Here is a 17445-nt window from a genome sequence, read left to right on the forward strand (position 1 = left end):
TTCAAGACTCAAGCTACTGTAATCGGGAAACCCCCAAATCTCTTCCTTCTCTGTCTCCATTTCAATGTAGAGGTACCTTTCTGATTTCTATCACTTGGTGTTTCTTTGGCTTGTTTCAATTTCTAACTAATGAATAACATACTTGATTCTTGTCCATACACAATCACTGCTAGGTATGGTTTTCCCAATTTCGCTGCTTTTTATGAGTTTGTTGTGCCAATTCGGAAATCCACTATTCAAATTAGGAATTAGGGTTTACGATTATTAGACCATTGCGTGATTGGGAAAGAAAGCTATAAGAAATGTTACTGTTCTTTTTCACAATCTACCTTTTGATTTCTTTCTGCATCAATCTTGTTAAAATTTGAATTTTAGGTACATTTCAGCCAATAACAAAATGTTAGAACTGATGTACCAAGCCACACTATACCCAGGGCCGGTCCTAAGTTTTTCAAGGCCCTGGGCGAAAAATATATATACATCAATAAAATGAAATGAAAAAAAAAAGTCTTCAATAATTGAGATCTCTAAAGAGAAGCCAAACATTAGTCTACTAAACTTTGAATGTAAATACTTGAGCATAGAACAATAAAACGTGGAATCAACTTTGCTCCTTCTTGTTTTTCCTTTTCTGCTCGAGATCAACTTGGAACTCCAACTTCCAATTGCACCTAATATTGAAAATTGAAAACGAATTAGCAATCAATAGAACCCAGAAATCAAGTAACCCAAAATCAAAATTGAAAAACACCTAATACGTATTTTGATTTGTACCTCAGCCTACATTGATGGAAACCCGAAGAATTCGTATGAACACCGTAGAAGAACATAAGCATAGAGAGGAGAAAGAGTGGTGATGATAAATGATGAGAAGAAATTGAAGGATTGAACAACCATTGAAACCAATTTAAAGAGAATTTGCTTGATTTCAAGGTTTGGGAGAGAGTAAGAGACGTTGATATAATGACATCGTGCGTTCAATTAGAAAAAGAAAGAAGAAAAGATGTTGGAATAATTGCGTATAGAAATCTGCAATTTTTTTTTTTTAAAGTTCCTTACTTAATTTTATATATAATTATATATATATATATATATATATACAGATTCAATCCAGAGCGGAGCTCCGCTTTGAAATTAACGTGTGAAGTTCGAGTTTTGGTCCACTTTTCGGTCGCATATCTACATCTCGACCGTTCAGTTTTTAGGTACTAGTGTATAGATTATCTCTGCAAATTTTCAGCCAAATTGATTATCGTTAAGGTATCTAACTCGCTTAAACCAATGGACGGACTGAATCTGTCAACCTGAACCGTACTAGCTTTAAGGCAATTATCAATGCCTTAACGATCATCATTTTAGCTGAAAATTTGCAGAGACGATCTATACACTAGTACCTAAAAACTGAACGGTCGAGTGTGGATATGCGACCGAAAAGTGACCCAAAACTCGAACTTCACACGTTAATTTTCAAAGCGGAGCTCCACTCTGGATAGAATCTGTATATATATATATATATATATATATATATATATATATATATATTAATATTAAATCTTATTTAAAAATCTGGTGCCCCTCTTTTTGTTGTGCCCTGTGCGGGCCAATGCTGCCCAGCAGCAAGGCCAGCCCTGACTATACCTAATCTCGTAAAATTTGGATATGCTTGTACTTGAGTCACTTCTAACTAGAATCCAAAGATGCAGAATTCTCTCAGTCACTTTAGAGGTGGTGTTTGAGTTATTTATCATTGGTAAAAATTTATATATTTGGGTTCTGATGGATCACTTAGAGTTTAAGGAAAAGGTAAATTTTGAAAAAGGTGTGAGTTATGGCAGGTTTCTTATCTCAAGGAGATATATGACTAGTATTTTCCTCCCTTCTTATGCAGTGGGCTGTAAATACATTGAAGAAGCCAGTTCTTACTATTAATTGGTTATATCAATGCTGCAATGAACATCGCATTGTTCCTCAAGAATCCTTTAGGGTTCTTCCTGTTTCTGGTTTGACGATCTGTGTTACCAGAATTCCATCAGGTTTATCTACTGTTCTTCTGTAAGAAGTGTGTTGTTATATATATATATATATATATATTGTAAATTTTCGTTGCTAATGTGCTCGTCTCTTTCAGATAAACGGAAGAAGATTGAAAATTTTATCACAGAAAATGGTGGACATTATTCTGCTGAACTTACAAGGAAGTGCACACATTTGATTTGTGATATATCCTTTTATGGTGCTTAATATAAAGGCACAAATTTGAATCATATTCCTAGTTTTCTAGGATAGACCTGCATTTTAAGCATCATCATGAAGCAAAGCCTTTAATTATCTATAATAGTGGGCTGTCTAAGATCATGTCTTCACTTTAATATAAACCAACACCACACTTTCGTTGCTAATGTGCTCGTCTAAGATCACGTCTTCATTTTTTTTATTTTTTTTATCTAGGCCTGCAATTTCTGTAGTGAGGAATATCATTTACATCTGTTTTAGTTGTTATGTTTCTGATGTTTCAGTTTTTGTCAGTTCTTCGTGCATGTTATTGTTATTGCAATTCCATTTAGGAACATGTTTCGATCTTGGTCTGCATCAGCATTGACTTTCAAACTTATTGTGTTATTTGAGTCTTCCTGCATTGTTTTTCTTGACTGCTTGCACGCTCCAGTTGGATGATGATGCCCTACCATCGATGCATGACAACGTCCAATTTGATGATAGTGAATTTACCTTGTTTTTTGTAATCCAAGAATTTACCTTGATATGAAATGTATTTTGCTAGAAATGTAAACAACATCTTGCTATATATGAATGTAAAGTTTTAATATTTTCGATTCAGTTGTGGATTTGTTCATTTTATAAGCAATATTTGAAGTATATTTATTGTAGAAAAATAAAAGTATTATTATGTTCAAGTTGCAAATTAATTAGTACATTTTTTTTAAAAAAAAATGCTGTCACTTTTACACACTGAAATCAGTGCGAGATAGATTATATACATTTCACACGAAAATCTATGTCAATAATGTTATAGGTTTTGACACAGAAATCAGTGTGAAACACATTTGGCACAGAAATCCGTGTGAAATAGAGTTTATACATTTGCTACAGAAATCCGTGTGAAATAGAGTTGTTCAAACGGACTGTGTTCCATTACGGTAATTTATATTTATGGAAAAATAGTGGGGTCCACGTCTAATATTCACACGGACAACATAATCCGTGTGAGATGAGCATTACCTCCCCTCCAAACCACACGGTAACTCAATCTGTGCGTGTACCGTGGGTAAAAGCTATCACACACTGAAATCCGTGTGAGAAAGTTTTATTACCCACAGATTAAAATCTGTGGGTAATTGTTGTTTTGCTAGTAGTGTACCTCAGCTTCGGCCACGATTATCTTGACCTGCAGGATTAACCCCTACACTATTGAATAGTGCACCAGGTTGCCACACAACAAATCCGGTAAGCTTGTGAAAGCTTGTATGAGTAACTCAAAACCACCACTAAACAACTCACACCAAAACTAAGGAAAACAACTCACGCCTTGATCTCCTTACTAACACGTAATAAAGGAAAGCAACTCACTCTTTGATTCCTTTCAAACGTAAACAAAGAAAGCAACTCACTCCTTAGTTTCTATCAGCACGAAATAAAGAAAGCAACTCACACCTTCATTTCTTCTAAATCGTAAATAAGGAAAACAACTCACTCCTTAATTCCTTAAACACAAACTAAAGAAAGCAACTCACACATTGATTTCTTTCAAATCACGAAATAAAGAAAGCAACTCAGACCTTGATTTCTTTCAAATTGTATATAAGGAAAGCAACTCACTCCTTGTTTCCTTAAAACACAAACTCATGAGTAAGATATAACCTCGCTCCGTTACCCCATGAATTACACTGGTAGACAGACTAGAGCTCTAACTGAAATCGTAACCACTTGTCCGGCCAAAGACGTGATTACTCGATATACTGCCTAAGGTCACAATCTGACCTTAATTCCTTGGACCTCTCAGTGCCTTGGAATAAAACATTAAAGAAGTCGCACAAGACTCAAAATGTTACACAAATCTCAATGCTTTTCAAAACAATAGAAATCATCATTTCACAATCATTTGTTTTCCGAAAAGCCACAACACAAAACAATAAAAAGCATCATTCATGCATATTGTTTTCATCAATCCACAAAATCCACCAATACATATATATTTCACGTAATATATATATATATATATATATATATATATATATATATATATATATATATATATATATATATATACGTAGTCATTCACTCAGGAATGCCTACTAATACCAACTATAGTTTGCAGTTAAAAAAATAATTCTCAAAACGATAAAGGTAATTCCGTTTGTAATGAACATTGTGAGATTACTCACCTCGAAGTTCCCCCTGCGTCTTTGTAGTGCCCCAAAAATTCGTTATTATTTTTCGAGGATTTTTCGGAATTTAATTAGAAGTTATTGGACGATTTCGTGGCTCGTGGATTGAGCGGAAGCGTTTCGGACGAATTGTTATTTGAAAAGTATGGTTTTAGGGGGGCGCGAAGGTTGACTTTTTATACGTTGAGATTCTCCGAAAATTTCCTTCATGAAAGTCGTAGAGCGCGTCGATACGAGTTCGTAGACATCTGGAACGCGAAAATAGGAGTTCGTTTGTGAAAGTTATGGTCTGCGAAAGTTTTGGGAAAGTTCTATAAATAGGAGTTTCCATTTTCGGAAACTTACTATTTTCATTTTTACATTTCCATTTCCGGAAACTCTAAAAACTCTCCGTTCTCTCTCCTCACACGCGACTGACCCGACCTGAACTCGAAAATCCTACCCGACTTTTCCGGCGATCTCCGGCGGTGAAACTTTCCAGATCGACTCGTCTCCTTGCTCCGGTCGTCTCTGTGGCATCCTTTAGCGGCAATATTCACCGTGTGCGGTGCAGCAAAGCGGCGAAGTTTGGTGTTTTCTAACCCGGTCGGAAAACACAGCTCCGGCGACTCCACGACTTCATTCTTCCTGTGTTGAGCTCGCTGCAACCTCCTCCTTCGATCCTTGGGGTTGGGTTGGATCGATTCACGTGGAAATTTGTTCAGCTCGGATTGAACAGTGATTCACGGCTTGCGAGGTAGTTTTCGACCCTTTTCACTTCGATTCTGACTTCATGCTAGTTATGAAAGTTGATAAGCATGCTGAGAAGAAGATCTTTGATGTTGGAAGTTTTGTGAAATATTGAGTTTTGGCCGGCGGCGGTGTGCCACCGCCTGTGGCGGCGTTCTGATGGCTTTCCGACCATGTAATGGACTTTTTCTAGTATTATATATATTCTACTCGTCAATACGAGCGTTTCGATATATAATACACAATTTTTGGAGTTCGTATGAATTTGTTATGATTTTTACGGTTTCAGACCGTTTGATTTATTTGATCCGTGAGGATTCGAGCGTCCAATCGACTTGTTGTTTGGTCATATCGATCGTGGAAGTATTCTGGAGACTTTGGGAGGTCTCGGATATGGTTTCGCCTCAATTGGCGTTACTTTGGGATTGTGGTTTGATTTGGGGATTCGAACTTTAATTATTTGTCATTTGTTGACTGAGTCAAGGCTGTGATTTCCTTAGGTGCTTGACCAAGTGCGTTATGTAAGTAGTCTAGTGGTGTGAAGACGCAGCAAGAGTTTCGCAGTGAGTAAATCTCACGATATTTGTTATGAGCATGATTGATATTTGTTATGAGCAAGATTGATATTCGTTATGAGCAAGATTACCCTATTGTCTTGGAGTTATTAGGTTAACTATGACTATAGTTGGTATTAGTGGCATTCCTGAATGAATGACTACGTATATATATATTTACGTGAAACATATATGTATTGGTGGCTTTGTCGTGATGTGAACAATATCTGAAAATGAGTCATTATTGCTCGAGAATGGTGAAATTGTGTATTGAGTTGTGATTGTAGAATTTCATGTGTTGAGATACCATGAGTCTAGTATGACCGTCTTAATTGAGATTTAAGATATGGTAGCTTGTGTAGGAATATCTGTGTGATGATTTGATGACATCAGTGTGATGAATCTTTGTGATGATTGTCATGTAAAGCTTGTGTAGGAATATTTGTGTGATAAATCGATGACATCAGTGTGATGAATCTTTGTGATGATTGCTATCTGTGTGATGACTGGCGAAATCTGTGTGATGATCAGTTGGATGATTGCTATCTGTGTGATGACTGGTGAAATCTGTGTGATGATCAGTTGGACCATTGCTATCTGTGTGATGACCGGTGAAATCTGTGTGATGATCAGTAGGATGATGGCTATCTGTGTGATGACCGGTGAAATCTGTGTGATGATCAGTGTGATGACTGCTCGGTAGCGAAGTTGAATTGTTATTAAGTTAACAAAGATCGAGAGGAATGCTGTGATGGTCGGAGCTACCTACGGATGTCAGAGTGTGAGCTTATGATGATTACTATGACTTGAATTGCTTGTCTTAATGTGACCTCCTGAACTAAAACTGTACGCAGGGGTTACTATTAATTGTTTTGCTTGTTTTGAATTGTGATTTTCTTGTTTTCTTCTTGATTTTATTGATTTATGGTTTGATTGATCTTAAAGGCTATAGTGGTGACGATTGTGCTCTGTGTGAGGATATGAAGGTGATTCATTGTTTTCACCTTTGATATCATGTTGATGACACAGGCTTCTGGTGGGAAGGAAATGAGTGTGATCTTTGTGACGCGCCGTTGTGAGTCAAAGGATGTCCAAACATTACTTGAGGAGGTTTTGTTTGACTGGAATTTGTGTAATTGGATGCTAGGTTGAGAATCTGAGCATGTGGTTTTAGTCACGAGTTGACCTACGTAAGCATGTTATGGAAGGTTATGAAACTGATGGTTGTAGTTGTGAGTAATGTGCTTATCGTTGTTTAGGTTGAGATGACTTAAGAATGTGTTTCTGCTATGTGGTTTTGAGTTTACTCATACGAGCTTTCATAAGCTTACCGGGTTTGTTATGTGGCAACCCGGTGCACTATTCAATGGTGTAGGGGTTAATCCTGCAGATCAGGAAAATCGTGGTTGAAGTTGAGATCGCGTGCTTACAGCTATATGGTAGGACTCCAATTTTGTGACTTTACTGTTGGAAAGACTTCCTTTGTAGTAGCTCTGAGGAGCATTTACGTTTTATTTTGTTGTGACAATTTAATTTGTAAGCATATGTAATATATGACTCTGTGGAGCGGGTCTGTATTGACATAGTGGGTTCAGGGCATCAGTATGTACTTGGTTTAAAAGGAAAATATTTTCCAGGTATTTTATATTGATGGCTAAACCATCACGCTTGTATAATTATGAGATTATATATCGATTTTTATTTGTGTTAAAAATCATGGGCGTGACTAGACCTGTAAATGGACCGGATTTAGATCGGATCAACCTAAATCCAAATCCGTTTACTAAAAAAAAAATTCGATCCAAACCCGCTCCTTTAACCCGGCGGATCGTTGATAGCTCGATCCAAATCCGTATCTGCCGGGTTAACGGATACCCGATCATCTAATCCGACCCGTTATAATTTCAAATATTTTAAAATTTTAAATAGTAATATTAAATTTATATTATGATACCTCATAAGATATTAATAAAATATTAAAACAACATGAAAAGTATCACCAAAAGTAGAATTACATTATCAAAATTCTTAATGCTTCTTGGACTCTTGGGTGATAGACTGTCCCTTAGATTTCTGCAAAAAAATTGTATTAGAAATTCTTCATATTTTATATTTTATATTTTAAAAAAATAATAATATATTAATAAAATAATAATATTTTTTTATTACAAAAACTGGCCGGATCATTAACGGATCGGATCTACCTAGATCCGTTAAATAAACGGGTTAACGGATTCGGATCATTAACCGATCAACGGATCAAAACTTTCAATCCAAACCCGTCCAATAGTCACGGATATGGAGCTGGTCCGGATCAAAATCCGGTCCATTTACAGGTCTAGGCGTGACAGTCTTCAATACAGAACAAAGCAGCACAACCACAAAATAACCATCCAAAAATACTTTGTCAAGTACCTAATCACATACGGTCTCAACTTAGTAACGAATCACAAGCGATTTAAGTCCGAAACCCCTGTTTTGAACTAAAATCCCCAAAAGTGATGCCAATCGAGGCGAAACCACATCCGAGACCACCCAATGTCTCCGAAATACTTCTACGATCGATATGTCAAAACCACAAGTCGATCGAACGCTCAAATTCTCACGGATCGAGTAATTAAACGGTTCGAAACAGTAAAAATCACAACATATTCATATGATCTCCAAAAATTACGTATTATATATCGAAACGCTTTTATCGACGAGTAGATGATATATAAAACCAGAAACTATCCATTACATGGCTAGAAGGCCGCCAAAACGCCGCCATAGTCGGTGGCACAACCACCTCAACCACCACCGGCCAAAACTCAAAACTAGATTAATCCAACTGTCCAAAATGTCAAGAACACCAAATAGAACAACTTTAATACCTGGGGTTCAAGACAACTAGGCCTAGATCGCCACCTATCGCCGCCACAAATCGCCGTGAGTTGATCCGATTCCAACGTGAATCGATCAAAACTAACACCAGATTCCAACGTGAATCGATCAAAACTAACACCATGGATCGCTTTAGGAGGCTCCTACGAACTCCAAACAGGAAGCTTGAAGCCACGATGCCGTCAGAGCTAGGAATTCTAATCGGGTTGACTACACCAAAAGTTACCGCCTACCAACGCCGCACACGGTGAGAATCGTTGATAGAGGACGTCACAGGGAGGAGCGCACAGTGGAGGCGAGTCGGTCTGGGCTTGCTTCACCTGTAGAGGTCGTCGGAGATCGTCGGAAAAGCCGGGTCGGGTCACGCGATGAAGAGAGAGAACGGAGGTTTTGAAAAATTTCCGGAAATGGAAGTTTCCAAAATGAAAATAGTAAGTTTCTGAAAATGGAAACCCCTATTTATAGAATTTTGCCAAACTTCAATCGCTCATAACTTTCTCATACGAACTCCGATTTTCGCGTTCCACATGTCCACGAACTCATATAGTCGTGCTCTACGACGTTCGTGAAGGAAGTTTTCAGAGAATCTCAATGTATCAAAGTCAACCTTGAACCCCCCCCCCCCTAAATCCACACTTTTCAAATAATTAACTGTCTGAAACAATTCCACTTCACATACGACATACGAATAAAGCATAATAACAATAATTCGTACAACTGGTCCATTATTAATTACTAAAATTAAATAACGAAAATCCAGGTCATCACAATATACATGTTGTGTTCTAGGTCCTATTGCTATATCATCTTTTCTAGGATGTTTTTGCCATTCTCTCCATATTTTTTCTCCTATTGGTCCTTTAATTTTTGTCATATATATATTTAATAAATTTATGTCATTAATCCTACCTGTTCTTCCTAAATATTTAAAGAAATCTGTACTATATTCTCCTACGTATTGCAAATCTCAAATTTGTAATTGTTCTATGTTTCTTATTGCTCTAATTTGTTCTTGGTCATTTCTACCATCTAACCTATTATAATCTAAAAAATCATACTTAATAAGTTTAACAAAAGAATCTATATTAAAAGTTTCTTTTGTTGCTTGATGTTGTTGTGGGTTTTTAACTTTCCATGCTTGAAAGAAATCAAAAACCATTCCATCTAAAGTATGTTCAAAATAATCTAACATATCAGTTGTGTTACTAAAATCTACATGATTGCTGCATGTACACATCCTTTTTCCCATCTTTCTATTGTTTTTTCGCAATCTTGTGAGTCTACATGATCTATGTTTAATATATTTCCTGCTAGCTAGGTTTATATGTTCTATTCCTAAGTAAGGTATTCTATTTTTTCTAGGTTTAGTTGCTTCATAATCATATGTTCTGCTATTTTCTACATAAGGTTCTCTAGTTGGTCTTATGTTTTGCTGATCAGTTCTACCTACTCTTGGTTCAGTATGAATTCCTGAAGTTCCTATTGAACTATCTTCTTCTACAGGCATACATTCTATTTCGACTAACATATTGTTATATTCCTTTTCTCCTAAAATATGTTCTCATCCTATTTTTAATATCAATTGCTTCATTTCTACATCACTTAACCTATGTAATCCAAATTCATAAGTGTAAGACCCCGAAAATTCGTTATTAATTCCTAAATGCTTCGGAAATTATTAAAGTGTTCGTTGATACGATTTTGTGCTTCGAGGGTGGAGTGGAAATTAATTCGATCAATTATTCGCTCGGAAAGCTTCGATTCAAGGGTTGACTTTTTATATGTTTAGATTCTGTGAAAACTTCCTTCACGAAAGTTGTAGAACGTATAGATACGAGTTCGTGGACATCAGAACGCGAGAATCAGAGTTCGTATGAAAAAGTTATTGCCATCGGAAAAAGTTTCCATTTTGGTTAAATAGGAAAAATCCAAAAAAAAAATATCAGAAAATTCAAGTTTCCAAATTTGGAAACTTTCTCTCTCCTCTCTCCCGATCTGGTTTCTGAGCAGCAATTCCAGCAAAGTTCGTCCGGCCATTTGTCACTCCTCCAGCCACCAATCGACGAGCCGCTTGTCCAATTCTCTTCGCCTCACTCCCATATACAACTATGTGAAGTTTCACGACGTGGGTCGGCCCGTGCACGGCGCAGCAACACCGAGAAGTGGTGGCGGCGCTGCAACATTTTGCCATCTTGGAACTCACGATTCCGGCCACCATAGCAGGCGATTCTTGGGGGCTTTTAGAGCCCAGAGGACGTAGAAACTTTCTCCCAAGGTGGCTTGCAACAATTCAAATCATAGTGATCGAATTTTGAAGATTGGGAATCTGGGGTTTTTCAGATTTCAAATTTTTTGAGGTAAATTCCGGTCAAATGGCTTTGATGCAGACTTTGTGCTAGTTATGAATGTTGATGGGCATGTTGAGAGGAAGAGTTTAGCATAGGTCTCACCGCCCAATTTGGAGGTCGGCGGCGGCAAAGCCGCCGTCTGTGGAGGCTTTTTTCGGCGGCTTCCAGCCACCTCAGGGGCAGTTTCTGCTCCTCATTGTGATCTACTCGTCAATACGAGCATTTCAATATATAGTTTGTAATTTTTGGAAATCGTATGAGCAAGTTATGAATTTTAGCGTTTTAGGGTTTTCGGTTTGATCGGTTTTCGATCCGTGAGGATTCGGCCGTCCGATGGACTACTAATTTTGATATATTGACCATTGAAGTATTCCGGAGACCTCATGTGGTCTCGGTTGAAGTTTCACCTCGATCGGCATTACTTTCGGGATTGTAGTTCAACGGGGGTTCGAATTTAATCATTTTCTATTCGTGTACTAAGTTGAGATCGTATTGTACTTAGGTGATTGACGGAGCGTATTCGATACCTATCTACTATAAGAGAAGACGCAGCAGGATTTAGAGGTGAGTAAATCTCACGTGGTTCATTTACGAACCGAGTTACTAAATGATCAAAATTGTTTGATAATTGCAAATCGTTTTCAGAAATGAATATTTTTTTTTAAATGATATGAACTTGATCGACTACGGTTCATAGGACTGCGGTTCACAGATATGGAAAATGATTTTTTAAGTATAAAAATAAATTTCTCAATTTTTGTGATGTGTAAACTATAGTTGGTATTAAAAGGCATCCCTGAGTGGATGACTACGTGTGTGTGTATTTACGTGAAATATATATCTGGATGGTATGGTATTGTGATATATAGATTTTTGGTGATTTTATTCAGATTATTGAATTGAATGTGTACTTTTGTCGGAAATATATATGTATTGGTGGAATTGTTGTGATGCAAACAATATTTGTGACGGAGTTCATATATTGTTTTGGGTTATGACTTTTCGGGAAACAATATGTCGTGGGAAATTGTATTTCTATTGTTTTGAAAAGTGTTTGAAGATGTGGGAGTCATAGGTTGTGATTTCTCCTTTTGGTGATTTCAGTAACGTTTTGGGTCCAGTGCGACTCGTTTAAATGTTTTGATCTAAGGGTCAGGTTGACCTAAGGATCTGGGGTCGCAGGTTGTGATCTCAGGCAATATATCAGGAATCACGCCTTTGGCCGGGTGAGTGGTTACGATCAGTTAGAGCTCTAGTCTGTCTGCCAACGTGTCCAGGTTGGACCGGATTTTCATATTGATTTGTTAGGTTAACATTTCCTATGATTTTGTCACGGGGTGACTTGTAATTGTCCTTTTGGTAAAAGGTGTTGAGTTTTGGAAGGGTTCATTAGCGTGAGTTGTTGATTTTTTTAATTCATGTCCTTTTTCATTTATATTGTTTGATTTCTTTATTTTTTTTTTCCTTTTCACTTCTATTGTTGATTTTTAAGTAATCTCCTGAACTAAGCTATATGCAGGTATTACTATAATTTCTATTTATTGATTTTAATGTAGTCTCCTGAACTAAATTTCTATGTAGGGATTACTGGTATTTATTTGTGTTGATTTGTTGTCCTTGGATCGGAAATGTGTTTTAGTGGTTTCTACGTTTACTCATACGAGCTTGCAAAAACTTACCGGGTTTGTTGTTTCAACCCGATGCACTATTCAATGGTGTAGGGGTTATTGTACGTGCAGGTTAGAATATCGAGTGATCGTTGTCGAAGCTGGGGTCTACGTTCGGTAGCGTGGACGTCGAATGGTACTTTTTGTCACGCCCCGAATTTTGAATAAAGATATTCGAATCTGAAACGCGAAAACTTAACCAAATGCCCGAAATACTTAGAAACTTTTTCAAATAAATCTTAGCAACAACAAAACGTCAATAAAGACTCGATCACTTAAGTTGAATATCACATCAACAAGTGTTTACAAAACTCGAGAAAATTGATATACAAATGTACACGCTCGCTAGGAGCATACCAAAAACAGTAGTACACTAACAAAAATAAGTTCTGAACCTAACACTGCTGCACTCCTCGCCTCGATCTCAACCCTGGTGGTCCTGACCTGCAGGAAGAACCACTACACCATGGAATAGTGCACCGAGATTGCAAACAACAAACCCGGTAAGCTTTTGAAGCTCGTATGAGTAATCTCAATTAAAATGACTCACGTCACGCATGCTTACAATTTCTCAGCTCATGAAATAAATTAAAGCAAAAATATTTAACTTCACAAGCACAACCAAACATACAATCACACTAGGTAAAAATTAGTAATCCCTGCATAGAAAATTAGTTCAGGAGATCACCAAAATCACACAATTCAAATCATAGCAACTCCTGCATATAGTTTAGTTCAGGAGATTACATTAAAACAAACAATTCAAAAGGTAGTAATCCCTGCATATAACTTAGTTCAGGAGATTACATTAAAATCAAACCATTTAAATAAATCCGAAATCAATAATAAAATCAAACAATTTAAATAAAGCAGAAACCACCTTTTCAACTCCATTAAGACGATCCCACAAAATGACTCGTTTTCAAAACTCAACAACCTTACCTCATAAGGGTGACATACATCACTAAAGTGACAAAATCATATTATTTTCAACTCACAATTTAATATGAAATCAAGTCCCTCCTCGGACAATTAAAAGAAGAATACACCCCAAATTCTCTTTTAAAAACACGTACTCATGAGTCACAAGTAACCTGCTTGTTACCCCCATGACATACAATGGCAGACAGACTAAAGCTCTAACTGAATCGTAATCATACCCCGGCCAAGGGCATGGTTCCGATAACCCACCCTCGGTCACAACTGTGGCCCTCAGTACAAAGACCAAAACATTTAGAAGTCACAAGACTCAAAATGTTACACCCCAACTCCAAATCACTTCAAAACAATATAAATCAACCTTCTCAAAATATACTGTTTTCCCCCGAAATAAGGTCACATATACCATCAATGAACACCATAGCAAAATTGTACTCTTTACAATACTCGATTTCACAATACAAAACCAATTCCAACTCAAATATTCTTTAACACAATCTCCTCAATCAATGACATGATATATTGTACTTCCGTATAAAATATGTGCTCGAAATAATAAACCAATACAAGCACCATTATTATTTCATCCAATGCCACACCATCCATATATATAAAATCACGTAAATATATATATACGTAGTCATTCACTCAGAAATGACCACTAATACCAACTATAGTTCGCACGCACCAAAAACCGAGAAAAATCATTTTTATACTTGAAAACTCATTTTACTATACTTGTGAACCGCAGTCCTATGAACCGTAGTCGATCAAGTTCATATCATTTGAAAACAAATCTTCATTTACGAAAACGATTTCACAATTTATCACACAATTCCGACTAATAAGTAAACCCGTTCATAAATGAACCACGTGAGATTTACTCACCTCTAATCCAGCTGCGTCTTCTATACAGCTCAAAATCACAATCACAACCGTCCGCCCAAACAAAACCGTCAATCACCTAATCAAATATGATCGCAACTTAACAAACGATTCATAAAACACACTTAAACGACGATCCCATGGTCGGATTCTAATTTATACGATGATCCAACGGCTGGATCCTCATCCATACCACAAAAAGTCATCGGAACAGCTCTACGATCAACATATCACAATTTGAAGTAAATATGATGGTCGGATCCTCTCGGATCACAAACCGAAGATAACGCGTAAAACCGTAAATCTAGCATGCATCAACTTTTTCCAATATGACCCTATAATATATCAAAATGATAGTATGGATGCGTAGATGCATAAACTGAAAACAGAACCCAAAAATATGGTCTGACGCCCCGCCACGCGCCGTCGGCAGCGGGCGGTCAACGGCGGGTCAACGCCAGCTAACCACCTCCAATGGAAAAGTCACCAAATACAAACATGTTCATATTGAAGAGATGATCAACTTTCATACCTGGAGCTAGGCTTGGCAACGTGCGGGTTCTTAACGGGCCGACCCGGTAAAAACCCGTTAAGGCGGGTTATCCGTTGGAACCCGTTAAAACATGTTAACAGATTTTTTTATTTTTTATTTTTTAATTATTTTTTTTTTTTAAGCAACTAGAACCCGTTAAAATATGAACTTCTAGCAACCAAGAATCGACAAAACTATCTCAAATTCCAAATCTTCCTTATAACAAATAAACTTCCAAGAAAATCGTCACCCAATCCCAAAAATAAACACCCACAAATACAATAGCAGGTAAACACAGTAGCAGGTCCTCCATCTTAAATAAAATTTCTAAGAGAATACAATCACAGCTCCTACATGGTGTTTCCCAGAACATGTTACTTCCAAGAGGTTCTAGACAGAGAGAATCACCTAACCATGAATAAGAACCACGAATTCAAAATTCAAACTATTGAATTTATGGTCAAACTCATAACTCCCAGATTTGAATGAAAAAAAAAAAAACAAATCAACCAATAACTTGAAACCAGAACGTCACTTTCCAAACTTGAAACCAACCAATAACACATAACTCCCAGATTTGAATGAAGGAAAAAAAAGCCAAATTATTGAAACATCAACATTAGTAGAAACTAGAAAGTTACTGAAACAAGTGGCTAAACACACAATCCAAAAGCCCAGTGCTTTGAAACTGAAACTGGGTTTTCCAATTTTGACTGATTGCATTGAAATCCAAGCTTGAAAAAGAAGCCGACTTACAGTTGGGGAGGTCTCAACGAAGGCAGTGGAAGAAGCTCGAACAGTGATTTGGGTTTTGGGTTTGGGGAGGTCTCGCCCAATGCTTCTCTGGGTTTTGGGTTTGGAGGCTGCTCGAAGAAAAGAGAGATGGAGGCTGCACTCGGCAACCGAAAGAGAGGAAAATAAGAAATGAGTTTTAGTTAACGGGTTCAACGGGTAATAACGGGTTTAGCACGGCTCGGCCCGTTTATTTGCTGGTTTTTTACGTGCGGGCTTTTTTCAGCCCGGATTAACAATAGTGCGGGCTTTTAGCGTGCGGGTATAGTGCGGGTTTGCAGGTTGCTGGTCTAAATGCCAAGCCTACCTGGAGCTAAGCGAGATTCTGTCTAGATCGTCCTAGATCAAGCTTGGAAGTTGAATTAATCTCGGTCGTTTGAGCACGTTTCTAGATTCAACCAGAGCCGTCTAAATCTTCAAACCTTGATCTTTCACTCTACAATTTGAATCGTCCTTCAAGACGGGTATGGGCGTGATCTAGAGGAGAAGACGTTTCCAGAAAGCTGACAATCGGCCCGAGGGGATGCCTGAATCTGGAATTCCGGTCGGATCCCGTAAGCTTCGACTGTGGGAGATCCGATCTGCTACTTCCGACGTACCGTTGTCGTCGACGGCGAGCACCAGAGGGAAGTCGGCGACGTTGGTCTGAGTTCTAACCCTGTAGTTGCGTCGCCGTTTGTGGCCGGAGGTGAAAGATCCAGTTGGGTCGGGATGCCGGGTTTCGTACAGGGTCGGGTCGCGCGGAGGAGAGAGAACAGAGAGAATTCTGGGGGAGAAAATGGAAAAAGGGAAATTTTGGGGTTTTATGAAAAATCCCAGAATTTTTGCTATTTATAGAAAGGATTAAATACTTGTTACTCCTCAAACTTTTCCCTGAAAAACAGTTTAGTCCCTCGCCTTTTAAATTAAACTGGATAGTCCTTATTCTTTGCAAATCTCACACAACAGGTCCTCAACAGACCTAAATTGACTATTATGCCCTCATTCATCTTTTTTTTCAATTTTTTTTTTAATTTCTCTCTCTCTCTCTCTCTCTCTGAGTTGGTGTAGGCATACTCCGCCGTTAGTGCAGACCATCATCCCAAACTCAATTCCCATGTCGCCCAATCTACTACGTCCAAAGCCCCTTCCGCGACTCCCACAACGGCGAGAAGACCACCATGTCTTTTCAGTCCAACCCCATCCTTTGCCCCGTCAACTCCCCTCACCACTCCCAATCCCTTGTCGGCCGCCACTCCCGTGACTCCTCTGCCATCATATGATTCAAAAAACAAAATATCCCAATTTCAATTGCTATACCAACATCAATCCATCACATTATCACCTCTACAGAAAGCTAGACAGCAAACACTAACCTAAAGCCAAAGATCCCGACTTGGTGCCCGATCCAGAACCCAGCCCACAACTGTACCCATAACCTTGACTCTCCGACAACTCCCTCTCCAGTTCCTTGTGAGTTTGACTCGTCACACCACTCTGCCCAACTCAACCAAACCTCAGAGACCAATTCCACCATCTCCACCTAGCTCCGATCCCATTTTACCAAAAAAGAGAAAAGAAGAAGAAAGAAAATAATTGTTTTGGGCACCCAGAGAAAAGCTCTGGGCACCCGGTTTATCATTCTCCTCTACCACTGGCCTGAGTCGAGCGCCGGAGAGCTGGGTCGAGCATCGGAGGTCGAGAGCTGGAGGTCCTGGGTCGAGCACCAGAGGT

General features: G+C 38.1%; 1 long non-coding RNA gene across 1 annotated transcript; it reads left to right on the plus strand.

Annotated features, from left to right (window-relative positions):
• The first annotated feature begins 1679 nt into the window (after positions 1-1679).
• LOC133712612 (uncharacterized) lies at positions 1680-2831 on the plus strand. The gene is made up of 2 exons (XR_009847506.1): positions 1680-2033; positions 2129-2831. It is a non-coding gene; the product is annotated as an uncharacterized LOC133712612 (long non-coding RNA).
• The last annotated feature ends 14614 nt before the right edge of the window (positions 2832-17445 follow it).

Source organism: Rosa rugosa, chromosome 5 (assembly GCF_958449725.1).
Source record: "Rosa rugosa chromosome 5, drRosRugo1.1, whole genome shotgun sequence".
Lineage (NCBI taxonomy): Eukaryota > Viridiplantae > Streptophyta > Magnoliopsida > Rosales > Rosaceae > Rosa > Rosa rugosa.